Source organism: Canis lupus, chromosome 13 (genome assembly GCF_048164855.1).
Source record: "Canis lupus baileyi chromosome 13, mCanLup2.hap1, whole genome shotgun sequence".
In the NCBI taxonomy this organism is placed as follows: Eukaryota; Metazoa; Chordata; class Mammalia; order Carnivora; family Canidae; genus Canis; species Canis lupus.
The window spans coordinates 9,044,264-9,061,383 of record NC_132850.1 but is presented as its reverse complement, the minus strand read 5'-3'; the positions used below and the strand labels follow the sequence as shown (position 1 = coordinate 9,061,383).

At 59.0% G+C, this 17,120-nt stretch overlaps 1 protein-coding gene across 7 annotated transcripts in view; it reads right to left on the bottom strand.

Annotated features, from left to right (window-relative positions):
* CSMD2 (CUB and Sushi multiple domains 2) overlaps positions 1-17,120 on the bottom strand; it is a 492,622-nt gene that overhangs the window by 412,202 nt on the left and 63,300 nt on the right. The gene's annotated exons all lie outside the window — the stretch shown is intronic.

Genomic DNA, 17,120 nt, shown 5'->3' with positions numbered 1-17,120 from the left:
TAATCATCTCTCGTTACTTTAGTTTTTAATAGAATAAGCAAGTTCACAGGCATTTGTTTCAGTCTGATACACATTCTCTTGGCAGGATAATAACCTATACCGTAAGTGACCTCATTAATCAGCAGGGACAATTAGAACGAGGACAATTTGCCGTGTCTCCCGTCTAAGAAAGACTGAAAGGTCCCCGCTATCTCTGGGTCTTCCTGTGGTGACTTCCATGGGTGACTGACTCCTCATTAGTCCATTCTCGGTCTCTCCAAGCAATGTGGAGGCAAGAAATCTCCAAAAGAAGGTTAAAATTTAGTGGCACGCGTAGGGAGCCAACATGAGTCCCTTTTCGTTCATTGCTGGGCTCTGCTGTCCTCGAAGCCCTCTTCCTGTCTCTTTCTCTTCGGGAAAACGGGTCTGCACGGCTCTAGGAATTTCCCAAGAGGCAAGTGAGAATATGACATTAGAACCCGAGCTTCTTAAAATGCACGAAGAAGCCGTGCCATTCCAAGGCAACCTCTGGTGCATCTTTTGACCAAGTGACATGCTCTCTGCAAAGTGCATGAGCATCACCACCATTCCGTTTCGAGAAGAGTCACTAGTGGGGGAAGAGTCACTAGTGGGGGAAGGATCAGGAAAACTAGTGGAATATTCGGGTTTCAAAGAGGCATTTACACACACATGGAAGAGGAAAGGTGGGCTGGACATTATCACAATCACCGATTCTTTCCCGGCTCAACAGCCACGTCAGAGGTCACCTGGGAATAGGGCTTTGTGACAGAAGCCAGTTCTCTGTCCTCCTCTGTCCACTGTGATTTTTTTTTTTTTTTAGAAAGTCTGTTTTTTTTTTTTTTAAAGATTTATTTATGATAGACATAGAGAGAGAGAGGCAGACACACAGGAGGAGGGAGAAGCAGGCTCCATGCCGGGAGCCCGATGTGGGACTCAATCCCGGGACTCCAGGATCGTGCCCTGGGCCAAAGGCAGACACTAAACCGCTGAGCCACCCAGGGATCCCCTCCACTGTGATTTTTATATAAATTCCTTAGTTTGTAATAATTTGTGATTCATAGAAAAGTCACAAAGACGGCACAGAGAATTACTGTATACCTTTCACTCAATTTCTCCTGATGTGAGCATCTTGCGTAACCATGGTAGCTGGACAAAATGAAGAGACGCACGCTGGCATTTTACTATTAACTAAACTACAGCCTTTATTTTGATTTCACCGGGTTTTCCACAAATGTTGTCTCCGTTCCAAGACCCAATCCAGGAAACCGCCTTGCACTGAGCGCCGTGATTTTTAATGTCTTGTAGGGGAACAAACACGGAGGGTGCACTGTGGCTGGTGTGACCGAGGCCCATATCCAAAAGGTCCTCTCTGACTTAATCCAGAGGATCTGCACCCGAATACCCCCTCCACCAGTCAGGAGAGGGGCCCCTGCAGGACCCAGGGCAGCACCCGGAGCCTGTTGTGCGGGGGTGGCCGACCTGCCCCTCCCGGCAGGTGCCTGTAGTCGGGCAGGAGAGAAGTGGGGGGACAGCGGGCCCAGCCACCAGCCCCTGCCCGCCTGCCTGCCTGCCCGCCGCCTCCGCGGGGTTGCTGAGCCCTCCCTCCCTCCCTCGCTCAACCCCCTCGCTTGTCTGTCCCCAGCGCCTGGTAATTAGGCTGTGTTTATTAAACCGTGGGCCCCGGCTCGGCTCCCCCGAACTCTGCTTACCGTAGATTTTCCTGCGAGGACTGCAGAGATCGTAAAAACAACAACCCACCTTGTCTCTTTGGCTTATTTACTAACTTGGCCATAAATAATCAGGGCGATTTGCATATTACTACTGGGCTTTTTATAGCACCGCACTCCTGCTCCAGCAGGCCAGCGGGGACCCGGCGAGGAACCCAGCTGCGCACCCGGCTGCCGGTCACCGGCCAGAGCAGCTTCCGACCACGGCCCCCCTTTAACCCAGGCCCTCCCTCCGCGGGCCCGAGAGCACAGAGGCAAGGGTGCGGGTGGGGACAGGCGTGGAGCAGAGCCACCGGCCAGGAGCAAGGGCGCCCAGGGGTACGGGCAGCTGCCCCTGCATCGTGTCCCTTTGAAAAGGGTGGTCCCTGTCCTGGGAGAGCGGAGGCCCCCACAGCCGGGCCGGCCACAGTCACTCCCTGCGCGACCTGGGCACACGTCCCCTCTCGGAGCCTCATTTCCTCTGATGCCGGCACAGAGTAAGGGGGCAGGACGGTGGTGATCTGAACACAAGCCCTCTCCATTCCTCCGGCAATCAAGCAAAATTTATGAAGATAAAGAAGTCAAGACGCACTCGAAGGAGGAGGAAGGCATTCGCTGGCGGGCCGCGTCTGCAAGGCTGCGGGACTGGATGGAAACGCGTGCAGGCCGCGCAGCAGCAGGGGGACAGGGAGCCCGCCAGGCCCCGTTGCAGCTGGGGCGCCTCCCGGGGGCCGCCGTCTGCAGGTCCTGGGGGCCAGGGTGGACAGCCCGAGGGTGCACACGGCCACCCCTTGCCCTAGTGCACACCCTGCACCCCGTGCTCTGCTTGGCCCCCTTCCCCAGGGAGCTGGCGCGGGAAAGCAGACGCCTCCTCCAGGGTCTGCTGGCAAAGGCCGCCGCCTCCCTCTCGGGCCCTTTGCCACGTCTGTGCCGGGCAACCCCCCCTGCCCCCAGCCCACCCTTGGGACGCCCGGGGTCCTGCTGGGAAGACGGCTGCAGGCTCCTCCCCGCCCCCCGTGTATTTCCAGCAGGAACCTCGTCCAAAGCCGTAACCGCTTTGCTTGTTCCACCACTTGCTTAACTTCTCCCACTGGAGGCTGAATTCGGGGATGACCGGAACCGGCATCCGTGCGCCCCCACTGCTCTCGCAACGCCCTGCTGGCCCGGCCCGTGCATGCGACCACGTGGCCCTGACACGTCACAGGTCGCCCCCGGGGCTGGGAGAGCAGAAAGAAGGCGTGCACGTGGTTCCCGCCGCACACCCGCTCCTGGGTCTCTCACCTCCCTAATCCCCCTGCCCCAGATCCCTGGGGCCTGAGGCCCCATCAGCCGCCTGGACCATCACCTGGCGGGTCCCATCCTGTCTGCACTGGTTCCAACATCCACAACCCAGACCTCCCGCCATCATCCCGGGGCAACCTCTGTCCCGGCTTCTAGAAGCCACAGGCATAGCTGGGAAGCCCCTGCCTGGGGCTTTGCCACCCCCATGAGGTGGAGAAGAGAGACGAGAAAACACAGGGTGCTGGGCATTGACGGTGAGGACCAGTCCAGGAAGGCCCCGGAGAGATGCTCGGGGAGCAAGGAAGGTGAGCTCAGGAAGCCCCTGGGTCTCCTAGGTCAGCTACGTGGACATCCCGCAGGTGGACGAGGGGGACTGAAGACCCCGGAGATGATGCAGATGCCGACAAAGCAGCGGAGATGTCCCGGGAGTTGTTTCGAACTCGAGGTGGAGAGAGCAGGGCCTTGGGACGGAGTCGGGCATCGGGTGCACAAGCAGGTGATTTTTTCTTTTTTTTTAATTTTGAAGAAGGATAACAACCCAGCCTGGGTGTGCGCTGCAGGGAAGGAGCAGAGCGAGGGTGAATGCGAGGTGCAGAGGGCGATGCTCCGTGGGGACGAGTCCAAGGGAACGCACCTGAGAGCCCAGGAGAAGGGTGGCTGCCACCAAAGAAGGACGGATGGAACCTGGCAGGTGTGTGGGGCCCTGGCGGGGGGAGAGGAGACCCGCTCCTGAGCGTAGCACCCGCCCCACACAAACGTGCAAGGCCCCTCGACAAAAGTGATTAGGAATCTGAAGGCGACGACTGCAGAGCCTCAGTCCACCGGGGGCCCCTCCCCGGCACAGGGTCCCGGCCGACGGCACCGGTCACGCGCCCGTGAGGCTGCCCTGGCCACACACGGAGAAGCAAAGGGTGGGTGAAGCCAGGGGACAGGAAGAGGCTCGGGGAGGCCAGTGCAGGCATGAGGCTGGCCGCGGGACGGACGGGTCCGGGCGGTCCAGGCACAGGAGACCTCCCAGGGCGCCCTGACCGGGGCCGCCCAGCTCGCAGCGGCAGCTCCAGGGCCCCCGGCAGCGGAGGGGGGCCCTCAGCCCGGCCTCCCCAGCTCGTGCCTCCTGCAAAATCCAGCTCCTCTGTGAGCAGAGCCTCGAACCTGCCTTTCCAGGTGGTCAGAGGGTGGGCGCTTGCTGTGCACATGTCCTGAGCCTGCAGGACCCCCCACCCCCCCAGCCACGGCTCACGCTGTTCCCTACCAGGAGGGTCCTCCCTTGTCCCTTTCCAGCCCAGGCTGACGGATTCTCCCCAAAGCCCAGCGTGGGTCCTTCCAGGCCATCCTTTCATATAAAAACGCTGCCTCGCTACGACCGCCCGGCCTCCGGTGGTCCTGCGGCCTTTTCCAGGTACGAGCACCCCCGGCGTCCTGTCCCTGCCTGCCCCTGCGGTGCCAAGCACCAGGGCGACCCGTGCAGGTGTCCCGGAGTCACAGCGGGGAGGGAGACCCCAGAACAGTGAGCTTGCTCCCGCCGGTCGAGGACAAACAGTCCTCAGAGAACAGCACGTCCAGCAGGCGCTGGCGGCCAACCTGGCCCAGGGTGCACGAGCGCCCGGGCGCCAACAGCAGCCCCTGGGGTGCCCACAGAACTGCTGATTCTCCAGGATTCTCCTTTACAACAGTCTGCACCCCCTGAGTTTTCTAGAATGAGCATCTATCTCTATCGTGGAAGCCCAGCATGGAAAGGGAGGGAAGGCCCGGGACGCAGAGGCCGGGGAGGCCATGGGGGTCGGCGGCTGAGCAGCCGGGTCTGCAGGGCGGCCTGTCCCCTGCCCCAGGCAGCCTGGGGCTCCTCCTCGGCGCCGTTCCCAGGCCAGCACTTCGGGATCCATGCAAGTCATGGGGCTCCCTGTGTCTTTTTTTTTTTTTTAATTCTCTTCCGCTTTATATTTTGTAAGAATTTAATTTTAAACTCTCTGGATGCCATCTTTTTTATCCTTTCAATTGATTCTTCGTGGGAACGTCGCACCCGAAACACATTGCACGTTGCTAATGCGGCAGGATTGAGGCTCCAGGAAGGCTCGGGAGCCACTGCTGGGCCGCACCGTGACCCCGCCCACCCCCAGCCGCACCCCATGTCCACCAGGAGCCCAGAGGCCCCAGCCACCCGCCTTCCCCGGGGGCCAGGGGAGCCAGCTGTCTGCAGCAGTCAGAGGCAGCTAAGGACACCAGAGAGGGTCCCTGGAGGCAGCGGCAAGAGCCGGGGATGGAAGCAAAGCTCGCCCCTCCCGCCCCTACAGCGGTGATTCCCGGGGGGCAGCTGGGCCCCCTCCAGGGGCCTGGACACGTCGGAAGGCATAATTCAGCTTCCAGGACGGGGGTGCTGCTGGGGGGCTGGGGGCCGCTGCACATCCTACCGCGTGGACGAGCTCCCCACCCCGAGGGCGTCCCGACGGTGTGCCAGGCTCCGTGCAGGGCCCTCCATGGGCAGCTTGGACCCTGGCCTGTCCTTAAGTGACCTGGACGCTCCTCGAGGCCCTGGCTTCTCCCAGGCGCCCACAGCCGCCGCTTACATTTCTGCAGGTGCCCTTCTCAAGCATGGGGCTGGGACCCAGCCCCCAAACCCCAATCCCAATGCCGCAGGCTTGCATCCCTTAGCCTCCCGGTGCCTCGGCACCCTCACCTGTGAAATGGGAACCTCTGAGCATGGCAGTAAGGCTCGGGAGCATTAACAGCAGATCCTGGCAAGTGTCAATGCTCAGCGCCCGTCCCCGTCCCCGTCCCGCAGTGGAAGGAGCCATCAGGGAGTGGCATAGCCCACCTCGCCAGCAGCACCTGCCGCCCGCCACGCACCACTCCCAGCTCCAGCCCCACGGCCCCCCTGAGCCCTCACAACCTTAGTATCTGTTGGCTCAGCTCGGGGAGGTGGCCTGCGTCCGGCCTCTCAGTGTCGGCTGTGGGGTCCGGGTACGGGGTCCGTGCAGGGAGGCACCCAGCAGGGCAGAAGCCCACCATGCGGGGTCATGGGCCTCCCCTCAGACGGGCGCGGCACCTGAAAGCAAGCAGAGCGGCCTACTTGGGCCTTGGGGTGCGGGCCTCGCTGGGGCCTGAGGGGGGAACGGCCCCGGACCCGACCCCGCAGGCGCCTGGGCACTTGGAGGCAGCCTAGAGGCTTCAGCCTCCTGCCGTTTGGGTCACCAAGGGGCAGGTGCTGGTGGCGTCCACCTGGAGGGTCCCCGGCGCACAGGCCCAGCCGCTGCAGGTGGTCTGCATGTCCCGGCACCGTCGCGCTCATGCGGATCCTCCAAGGTGACCAAGCCGGGTGTCCCGCTGGGGCTGCGTCTCAGGACACAGGCCTGAGCTCGCCGCACTGAAGCCAGGGCCCGGAGGGCAGGGAAGATGGGCGGGGGCCTGAGAGCAGGGTGGGGGGCCGGGCAGCCCAGGGCACCCCGGGCCCTCCTCCCCCTGCAGCTGGCTTCCCGCTCCCGAGGACGGGAGCCCCGCTGCACGCGCCTGAACCTGCAGGGCGAACGGGCCCCATGAAGATCCCCGAGGAGCAGCCGCTAGAGGACGGCATCGCCCCAAAGCTCCACGTCTTGATTCGGGTCCGGGTTGGCCCAGGGACCCAGGGCTCAAAGCTGGGTGCCCGGGGTCTACATGTCGTCGCCAATCGGGGGAAAGGCACGCGGTTATCCGACACTGCGGGGACAGGGCCAGGAGGGCAGGGTCCGTGGGTGTCATCGGGCGCTCCTGGGGGTCCACGACCCCCACCCCGCTCCGGCCGGGGGCTCGGGACCAGGCCACACAGTGGTCGACACCACAGCTCTGCAGCCCGGCCTGGGTCTGAATCCTGGCTCGGCCGCTCGCCGGCTACGTCCCCTTGGCAAGTCACTCCAGCACCTGCTTGGGTTTCTATCCACAATACGGGGACAGTGATACCTTTGTCGGGGGGTTGTTGGGAGCCCCGGGTGGCACGCCGTGCATCAAGCTTAGAGCGCCAGGCACACACACAAGATATATGGTGGCGGGGGCGGGGGATGGGACAAAACCACACACACACATAAATGATGCACAAAAATAATTACAAAAATAATTTTGTGCACCTATAGATACATAGGTGTCTGCGTGCGCCTCTGTCACGTGCACACGTACTTGTGTATGTACAAACGCGGGCGCGGGTTAAGTTTCATCGGCAGGAACTGCCATCCCGAAGCAGGTTTTTTGTTCATCCCATCGTCCTCGCACTCGTTCCTTACCCCGCTCTCCGCCTTGGGCTTACCTGTCCTCCGGCATCCCCCAATCGCTTGCATCACAAGACACCGTCTAAGCTGGCAGAGGGAAGGGGCAAAGGCTGGGAGGGAGGTTCGGGACCAGCGACCACCGGTGTCGGCAACTGAGCCCGCGGAGATTCGGGCAGAAAGTCCCCGGGGCTCCCCCACCCTGCAGCGAAAGCCCATCGTCGCCAGTCCCTTAGCGGGCAGCCGGGGACGCCGCTGCAGGGGATGGGCCCCGTCACCATCCTGCGCCCTCACCTGTGCTCCCTTCCAGTGACTTGCAGCCCTGGGAAGCCGTGAGAGGGAAGCAGGTGGAGACGGCACGCGCACCCCAAGTCCACGCTTGCAGGGAGCACAGCGCACGCACACCAGTAGCCATCGAAGCAGGATTGGGATGACGGAGCATCCTCGCGAATGCTCGGCAGCCGCGAGCACACACACGAACAGGTGCAGGCGTGAACCTGAGCCACGGACGCCTGGCCGCACAGGTCCTGCCTGCGTTCGTCTGCGCCTCGCTCTTCATTCCTACCCAGTTCCTCCTCGTTTAACAGACTCTACAGACGAAGGGCCAAGCGCTGGCACGTGGGCAACCGCAAGGCCGTCGTTCCGGGAGCTGCGGGCAGGGCCCCGGAGGCCACGCTGGCTGGGCCGCGAACCAGGCCGGCATCACCGACACGCTCACTGGACACACGGCCCCAGCCTTCGGAATCGGAGCGGACCCCGGGGTTAGCTGCCCGCCCGTTCACGTCTGCAAAGCACCCCCTAGACCCCCGTTTATCCGTCTTCTGCAACCCGGGGGCCCCTCGTGATCCACGTGAGATGATCGCTTCCTCCTCTGACATTTAAAATCATTGCAAGAATTGAATACGAGTGAAAGCAATGCTGGTTCTGAAGCTGCTTCTCCCACTGCGTGCAAGCGTCCACTCTGGCTCCTCACCCGGCACGTAGAAAGCGGCGCCACCTCCCCAACTCCAGGGGTCAAGGCCGAGGCTATGGCAAGCCCCCCAGGTGGAGAATGAATTATCTAAAGAGCCTCAACCTCCCGGGTCGGGGCAGGAGGAGGCGGGGGCAATGCATGGCCCCGGGGGTGGAGGGGGGCAGCCCGAGAAGCCCCGGCTTCTTCACGGACCCCTCCAGAGGCGGGAAGCAGGGAGCCCCATTCCAGGGCCAGGCAGGTGTCGGCAACGGCTCAAAGCCAGCCGCCCGGTCACGTCGGTCTCACCGCCCGCGTGCAGCCCCCAATGGCGGCTCTGCAGCCCTTTCCCGGGCCCCTGATAACAGCCATCGCTTCCCCCGAGGGCCTCCTTCCTCCAAGCAAACACCCCAGAGTCCTTCCGTGTCCATCTGGCAACACGAACGGGATATCCCTTCGGAGTCCTACTCGCTCTCCCTCGGAAGAACCCGCGTCTGTCACTGTCCCTCTACGGACACGGCCGGGAGGGAACATGCTTAAGCTCTGGGCTTTTCTTTTACACCCAACTTTGTCTCCACTGAAAAATGCATTCTTAGGGGGCACCCGGGTGGCTCAGCGGTTTAGCGCCGCCTTCGACCCAGGTCATGACCCTGGAGTCCCGGGATCCAGTCCTGTGTCGGGCTCCCGGCATGGAGCCTGCTTCTCCCTCTGCCTGTGTCTCTGCCTCTCTCTCTCTCATGAATAAATAAATAAAATATTTTTTAAAAAATGCATTCTTAGGGTAAAAATAACAGCTACGTGTCAGAAACATTTTAAAATAAATTTAAAAAAATTATTCACCATCCAGCCGTCCTAATACCTGGTTTTTGACGGTTTTTTTTTTTTTTTTGAAGATTTTATTTATTCATTCATGAGAGAGGCAGAGACACAGGCAGAGGGAGAAGCAGGCTCCATGCGGGGAGCCCGATGTGGGACTCGATCCCGGGTCCCCGGGGTCACGCCCTGGGCTGAAGGCGGACGCCCAACCGCTGAGCCCCCCGGGCTGTATTATCAGCGCCCCGATGCCCGCGTTACCAGCAGGCCACGGTTCCGCTGCCAGGGTTTCCGGCCTGAGTACCGTCCCTGGGTCGTGGCACACAATGCACAGGCAATTCCAGGGCCCTGCTCTGCCTTTAGGACTCCAAATGCTTTCTCTACTGCCACAGTCTCGACAGCACCCAGACACCCCCCTGCGGGGTCAGCCCCCAGGGATGCCCGACGAGGTCTGGGGACAACACGACAGCTTCTCCCCGCAAGGCTCTGCAGCGGCAGATCCCTCCACTCCGTTCGCGCTGTGTCCAGCGGGGTCACCCCTTGGGCTTCCGTGAGTGGAACCACCTCTTCCCCGCCGCACTTGAGTCACCTACTTTGGGGGAGCACCTAAATGCACGGGGTGTTCATTCCCTTATTCAGCACTGGGCACATGGTTGTGAGAAGGGCCACATCCCAAGGCCTGGCTGCCATACCGGCAGGGGGGGCTGTGCCTCGGTGAGCCCGATGGCTCGGCTCTCATGAGCTCATCCAGCTTCTGTCGCGGGGGTGACCCTAACGAGGCAACAGGGCCCAGGACGGGGAAGAGGCAGGCACACACCCAGCGAGAACCCACGGCAGGCCAGGGCATGGGACGGGCAAGCGGGTGTGCACGGGGTCCTCCCTACAGGCCCGCGCTCCGCGGCTGAGGACACAGAAAGGAGGTCACGGAGCGAGGACTCTAACCCAGGGCTGCCCGGCCCCGGAACTCCGACTCCCTAAATGCAGAGCTCGTGAGACTCCGGCCTTCCCCGCCCCGACCCTCCACACGCTCTCGCAATTCAGGAGGCCGCTCGCACGGAGCCGCTCCCAACGGCGCCTTTCGGTGATCCCAGCAGCAGATAAATAATCAATAAAAGAGACAAAAGTAACAGAACAGCGTCTGGTCTCCGGGGCGCGAATGCATTTGGAAAAAGGTAAAAGGGGATTTTTCTACAGGAGCCCATCAGCCGGGAGCTCGACTGAGACACTCTTCACCTGGCCAGCGCGCGGACACGGGTGACGGGCACCTCGCAGACTGCGCCCCGGCGCCCACTCAGGCGGCTACCGTATCGCCACCAGGCTTTGAAGATGTCGCCTCCCCTCTCATAATTACTCGAGGCAATCAGCACCAACTGATCAATCAAACAAAGAAAATTGCAGGTTTGAAGCTTTAATTAAATCTATCCGGCACTCTCTAATTAAAGAAAATCTTTACTCTTCTATGTGCTCCAAGATAGAAGGAACCCACTCCCCCAGGTCCTGCGAAGCGTCCGCCGCGTGGGGGCCCTCACCCCGTGGGAGCCACAGGAGGGGCCCGGCGGGGGCAAGGCAGGCTTCCCGGGCTGCTCCCCGCCTCGCCACGTGGAGGTACGTTCTGGGGAGGAGGACGGGGCGGCCCCGGGCACAGAAACCCTGTTTCTGGAAGGTTCCCTCACGGCCCTCCACGTCCTTCGGGACTGCTGAGCCTGCTCTCCCGCCCCCAGTGGACCTGCAGTCCAGGCGGCTGGAGGGCGCCGCTCGGAGCGGGTGAGGACTCGGCCACCCATGGGGGTCCCCCCTTCATTCAGCAGAAGCTCAGCGTTCTCCTCTGTGAAACGGGACCAAAGTCAAGGCCAGTCGCAGATTCCTGGGGAGGCAAGTGACACTGTGCCTGGGGAGCATGAGCCTCTCACGGGGTGGGAAGAGCACCCTTGAGCGCTCAGAGGGAGGAGCCTTGGAGCTCTTCCGGGCTTCAGCTCCACCCTTCCGAGGGCCTGGGAGGGCCAGCGACGGCCTCCTGCCAGGGCGCACCTGCAGCTGCAACGGGTCACCTTTCTCCTTCGCCTTGTAGGGTTTACAGAAGGCTGAGCGCGGCCTGCGATGGGCGGGACCCCGGAAACACCCGGGGTGGCATGTGCCTCTGGCCATTGGCCGGGTCATCACGAAGTGTCAGCATCAAGAGGTCAGGAATCGCTTTTCAGGGGCTCCGGGTGGCTCCCAGGCGAGCGTCTGCCTTCGGGCCAGGTCATGCCAAGCCCCGCATCGGGGTCCCTGCACAGTGAGGAGCCTGCTTCTTCCTCTCTCCCTGGCTTGTACACGCTCTCTCAAATAAATAAAATTCAAAAAAAAAAATTGCTTCTCTGACCCCACCTGCCGACCACACTGCCTTCATTGCTTCTCTCTTCCTGCCCCGACACCCCCATCAGCGGCAGCCCCCGGAGGACAGGGGCCACGACGTGCGCCCGAGCATCCTTCAGGTCAGCTGAAGCTACTGATAAATATATTTCCTCCTTAAATTTCCTTAGTACAACCTGCTGGGCCCCGAGAAGGAAACACATGTAAAACCCATAACCCAACGGAGCAGGTGCGTCTGGGGCCACCTGAACATGGGTGGGGGGACACCCGACCCACTTTGTTCCCAGTTGCTACACAAGAGTCCCCTTCATGACACGGCTCCCTGGGCCACCCTATTAAAACCTTATTCATGGGCCCCTGGGGGCTCAGCGGTGGAGCATCTGCCTTCGGCCCAGGGTGTGACCCTGGGGTCCTGGGATCAAGTCCCGCGTCGGGCTCCCTGCATGGAGCCTGCTTCTCCCTTTGCCTGTGTTTCTGCCTCTCTCTCTGTCTCTGTCTCTCATGAATAAATAAATAAAACTTTTGAAAAAATAAGAAATAATAAAACCTCATTCCTTACACTTCACACTGCTGCCCGGACGTGTGTTTCCTCCATAGCGCTGATCTTCAATAACTTAAACAAGTGACGTCTGTAAGACTAAGGCAAGAGGAACTGAGTGTAATCTCCATACTCCAGTTGAAAAAGTCGTTTCCCATGGGGGCGCAGGTCACGAGTTCTGGTACCACTATCCATGCATCCTGCAAATGAACGATTACATACACGCACGGCAGATGGGGGCAGCCAGGGGTCTCGCGGTTGGAGTGGGAGGTTCCAGATAAGCCAGGGAAGGAGGCTAGAATGATCCAGGTGGTCCTGCACCTGGGTTGGCGACATCGGCGTGAAGTCATGTTTAGAGTCACAGTCATGTAGCAGAGACACAGATGCAAGTGAAAATATTTATAGGTACGTGTGTGTACGCTAACCCAGCTCCCTGCTGTCAGCAAAGAGGGCCCGGAAGCAGCGATGCCCCCAGGTGATGAGCGCACGCAGAGCCACATCTTGGGTGCTGATAATGTTTTTCCAATCAAGGGAACCTGAGCTCTTTTCTCCCGAGAGCGTGTGCGAAACAGCAGCACCATCGACATCCTCAACAACATCGACGTCCTCAACATCGACATCCTCAACAACACTGACGTCCTCAACAACGACCAACGACGACAATGGGCACCATCAAAGGAGACACGCGGAGCCAACGAAAGGAGCACCCAGTGGCCAGGGCTGGAACAATCTGGGCCACAAAATGAACCAGTATTGGGTCATAACCCAGAGTATAAAATAACTACCTATGAAGCCACACTGACGTGAATAAATTAATAAATGGAAGAGAACAAGCAGGTGCAGAAGAAGGTCGCACAGTTCATGCATATGCTCTGCCGCAGGATGAAGCGTAACATGTCCTTGGATGTGGGACGCACGCGGTGACTTCCTTCCCAGACGAGGCGGGAGCAGGTCTCCATACAGGACCCCAGCCAGGCGATCGAGGGCACCGTCAACGGGGACGAGTCCTGTCGGTTGTACAGACCCTCAATGGGATGTGATGAAAACATCACCTTCCTTCGAAAAGTGCATGACTCCTCGGAGCACCTGGGTGGTTCAGTGGTCACGCCTCCGGCTGCCTCCTGGCTTGAGCTCCCGTCTTGATCTCAGCGTTGTGGGATCAAGCCCCACACAGACTCCATGGGATCGAGCCCCACATGGGCTCCATGCTCAGCACCGTCTGCTTGTCCCTCTCCCTCTACCCCTTCCCCCAACTTACAGGCTCGCTCTCTCAAATAAATAAATCAAATATCAAGCAATAAAAAAAAAACACAACTCCAGTCAAATCACGAGGAAAACGTCAGACAAATCCCAACTGCAGATCATCCTACAAAAACAAACAAACAAACAAACAAACAAAAAAAAAACCAAAAAACAAAAAACAAAAAAAAAAAACAATCCGACCAGGACTCCTCAAAAGTGTCCATTCATCCCAAACAAGTCTGAGAAAAACGCCACAACCCAAAGGAGCCTAAGGATCTGGGGAGCCTGGGTGAGATCCTGGAACAGAAGGACGTTAGGTAAAAAGCAAGGAAATCTGGATGAAACACAATCCTGGGTTAGTGATAGTAAATCGGCATAGGTTCCTCAATTGTGACAAATGTACCGCACGAATGGGAGATGCTGATAACAAGGGAACCCGAGTGAGCCACATGGAGGGACTCTCCGTGCGTTTTTTGCGACTTTTCTGTAAATCTATTTCTTCCTGCATGGTTCAATTAAAAGATGTTCTTTTTTTTTTTTTAAAAGATTTATTTATTTATTTATTCATGAGAGACACAGAGAGAGAGAGAGAGAGAGAGAGGCAGAGGCACAGGCAGAGGGAGAAGCAGGCTCCATGCACCGGGAGCCTGACGCAGGACTCGATCCCGGGACTCCAGGATCGCGCCCTGAGCCAAAGGCAGGCGCTAAACCATTGAGCCACCCAGGGATCCCCAAAAGACTCTTCTTTAAAAAAAAAAAAAATGAAAAAAAATCAAGGCTCCCTCCTGCTCTGGTTTGGAAGACAGACGGCAGACCAGGCGGGAGGCTGCCGTATAACAAGGCGACGGGCCGCGGGGCCGGGGGGCACCAGGAGGTGGCTGCGGATGTGGCTGGAAGAGCCGAGCCTCGGATGCGACAAGGCGACGGGTCTCCCGAGGGTTCATGTGTGCCCCACGCCTCGCGGGGTCGCTGGATATTTCACAGCTTCCCCACGACGTGGTTGCTGCTGGAATCCCGACTCCGAGGGCAGAGGCCCTGGTACCCAGAGAGACGTGGGCCCCCTCCGAGCCACAGCCAGTGAGTGGCGGCAGCGCAGGGACACGCGTGGAGGCCGGCTGACCGCGGGGCCCGTCCTGCTCTGGGCCGGGGCCGGGGCCGGGGCCGCAGGGCGGGGGTGGGATGACAGCCGGACCTGGGGGGCCAGGGAGAGCCCCCCCAGAAGCCAGGAGCGCAACCAACCACTCTACACAAATCCCTCAGTGTGCGTCCATGGCCTCAGAGCGCAGACCATCCAGGAGCTCCGTGTCCCCAAACAAGACCACACGCCAACTCCAGGGAGCTCGGGGATGCCGCTCCTCGAATGCCCACCTGCCACTGGCAGTTCTAGAGCAAACTGCTTCACGGCAAAGCCCCCGAGCCAGCGAGGGCTCAGACGCCAGCGACGGAGGGACGACGGGCCTCGGGCCCTCGGGGACGCAGGCCAAGCGCCACTTGGGCAGGATGCAGCCCGTCGGCAGCAGATGGGGGCTCCGGTGCACACGGCCACCCGGGAAGAAGGGGGTGCGTGAGATGGCAGCGAGTGGTCGTGGGCCTGCGGGGGGGTCCACGCGGCGCCTGCGCTCACTCGGGCTCCATGGGGCCTTCGACTCTGGCTGCTGCTGCAATGACTGACTTTGACCTTGAGCCACGGGGTCCTCCTGGGCACGGCGAGATGGCTCAGGGCCCCGACGCTGCTGCCCGCCTGGCCTCACGCATCCTCAGCTGCCAAGCCCCCTCCCCACCCACCCATGACGCGTCTACCCACACCCGCCCCCGGCGTTAGGTCACGGAGCCCATGGCTGCCCCAGGGGCCACGGCGGCTGGTTTCCTGAGCCCAGGCCAGGCAGGCCCTGTCTCCCCCTCCTCCCAGCAGCGGTGTCCTCGGCTTCGTGCAGACTTGTGCGCACTTGGCTGTCTAGCAGACCTGGGAGCCTGAACGTGGCCCACGCTCCAGGGCACGGGGCCTCTCGTTGAGACTCGGTGTCCTTAGCGATAAGAATGGAGGCAGCAACTCTCTCCCCCCACCCCCCGCCCGAGAAAGCCGTGCAGATTCAATGAGATTCGGTTCCCAGAGCACCTGGCATGACAGGCACATATTGATTCCAACCCCCGGCTCTCCTCCAATTCCATCTAAGGTGTCATAGCTCACGGCCCTGGGCCATAAGCAGAACGTTCCACCCAGAACCCTGTGGTATTTCCTGGCCCCGTGCAGCTGCCCAGGTACTCTGGACCCATAGGAATGACCAGAGAATTTATGGGGGACCTTATGCACCCCATAAAGCTCCTCAAAGCTTGCTGGTGAAAGATCATGAGCCCAGGGACACAGGCCGCCCTGTCCCAGGCTGTCCCTTCCAGCCCCATCCAGCAGGCCTGGGCTTCCATGCACTTCAGCGGACTCTACTAACCACGGATGACTTTCCTGATTAAACACAAAGCTCAAATAAATAAATAATAAAATAAAATGAAATAAAATAAAATAAAATAATAAATAAAATAAAATTAAATCAAATTAAATAAAACAAAACACAAAGCTCCTACCAACAGGTTTGCCTCTGGATGGCAAATCCGCCAGCATTTAGGGTGAATCAAACATATTTACTTTTCAGATGTTAGGGGCTTGATAAAATCCATAATGCCTTTGGCCTCAAGCCCTCTTCCTATTAATTATTAAGCCCTTGTGTGTTTCGAGGGTAATTGAATCCATGTTTCTAATTAGTTTACACTTAATTCATCAGAACAATTTTTTAAAGGGCTGATGGATGTCCCAATAAGCCTCACGGGCAGTTTAATGAATCTTTATTTAAAAAAGAAATTGGACACACACCAAACTGTTCACAGCGGTCACCTCCTGGGAGCGAGGCTGGGATGAGGGTCTGGAGAAGGAGGCACTTATGAGGTTTGACCCCACACACCGCAGGATCGCTGGGCTCCCCCAAAGTACTGAGCACTTATCACTTCCGCTATCTTAAAGAAACTGCTTTAAAAGGAATGAATTCTTTTAAAAGGAAAAGAAACGGATGCAAATGAATCCGAAGGAGTAAGGAAGCAATTTGGTGTGGAGGGAATTAAAAGCCTTGTTTCTGGCTCCAGGAGCCCCGTGGTCGGTCCATTCCCACAGGTAAGAGACCATGAGCAGGTAGGAGACCTCGGAGATGCTCATCTCACTCCTGCCATGAAAAGTGATCCTATTTCCCGGTGGTGCCGTTGAATGATTAGGTAACACCGAGAATGCCCGTTTAGGACTTTCTGCTATGTCTCCTCTGGCATTAGAACTCATGCCACGAAAAATAAAAAAATTAAATAAATAAATAAATAAATAAATAAATAAATAAATAAATAAATAAATATTAAAAAATTAAAAAATTAAAAAATTAAAAAAAAAGAACTCATGCCAGGCTCCCCAGCTCGGCACGTGGGGTCCCCGGGGATCTCTCCACTCCGACCCATCCAGGATGAGCCCACGGTCGTCCTATATCCCTCACCTTCTCTGCCTTACTGGGCCTGCACACGTACTAGTCTCCCGGCTTGAAGCACGGACCTCATCCCTCCCTCCATGCCCCGTCAGGCAACCTTAAACGCCACGGAACATTCATTCATTCATCCATCCATTCATTCATTCATTGTGCAGGCCAGGCCCTGGAGATACGATGGAAGGTAAGACACAAACAATCTCCGCAGTCAAGGCGTTTACAGTCCTATGGGACATAAACAATCACACACCCCCTCGTGTAAAGCCTCGAACGATGGACGCGTGGTAAACCCAGGAGCGTAAGCCGGAGGGTCTGACCGGGTTGAGGACGGGGGTCTCAGAGGAGTCCCGAGGGAGGAACTCAGGAGTGAGGTGGGGTAGGAAAGAATGAGCAACCCCCACGGGGGTAGATGGCGGGAGGGCAGCCCGGGCCCTACATCAGCACCTACAAGGGCCCGCCCAAGGCTACGGCTGCCCCGGCCACTGCGTGGAACGCCCGGGA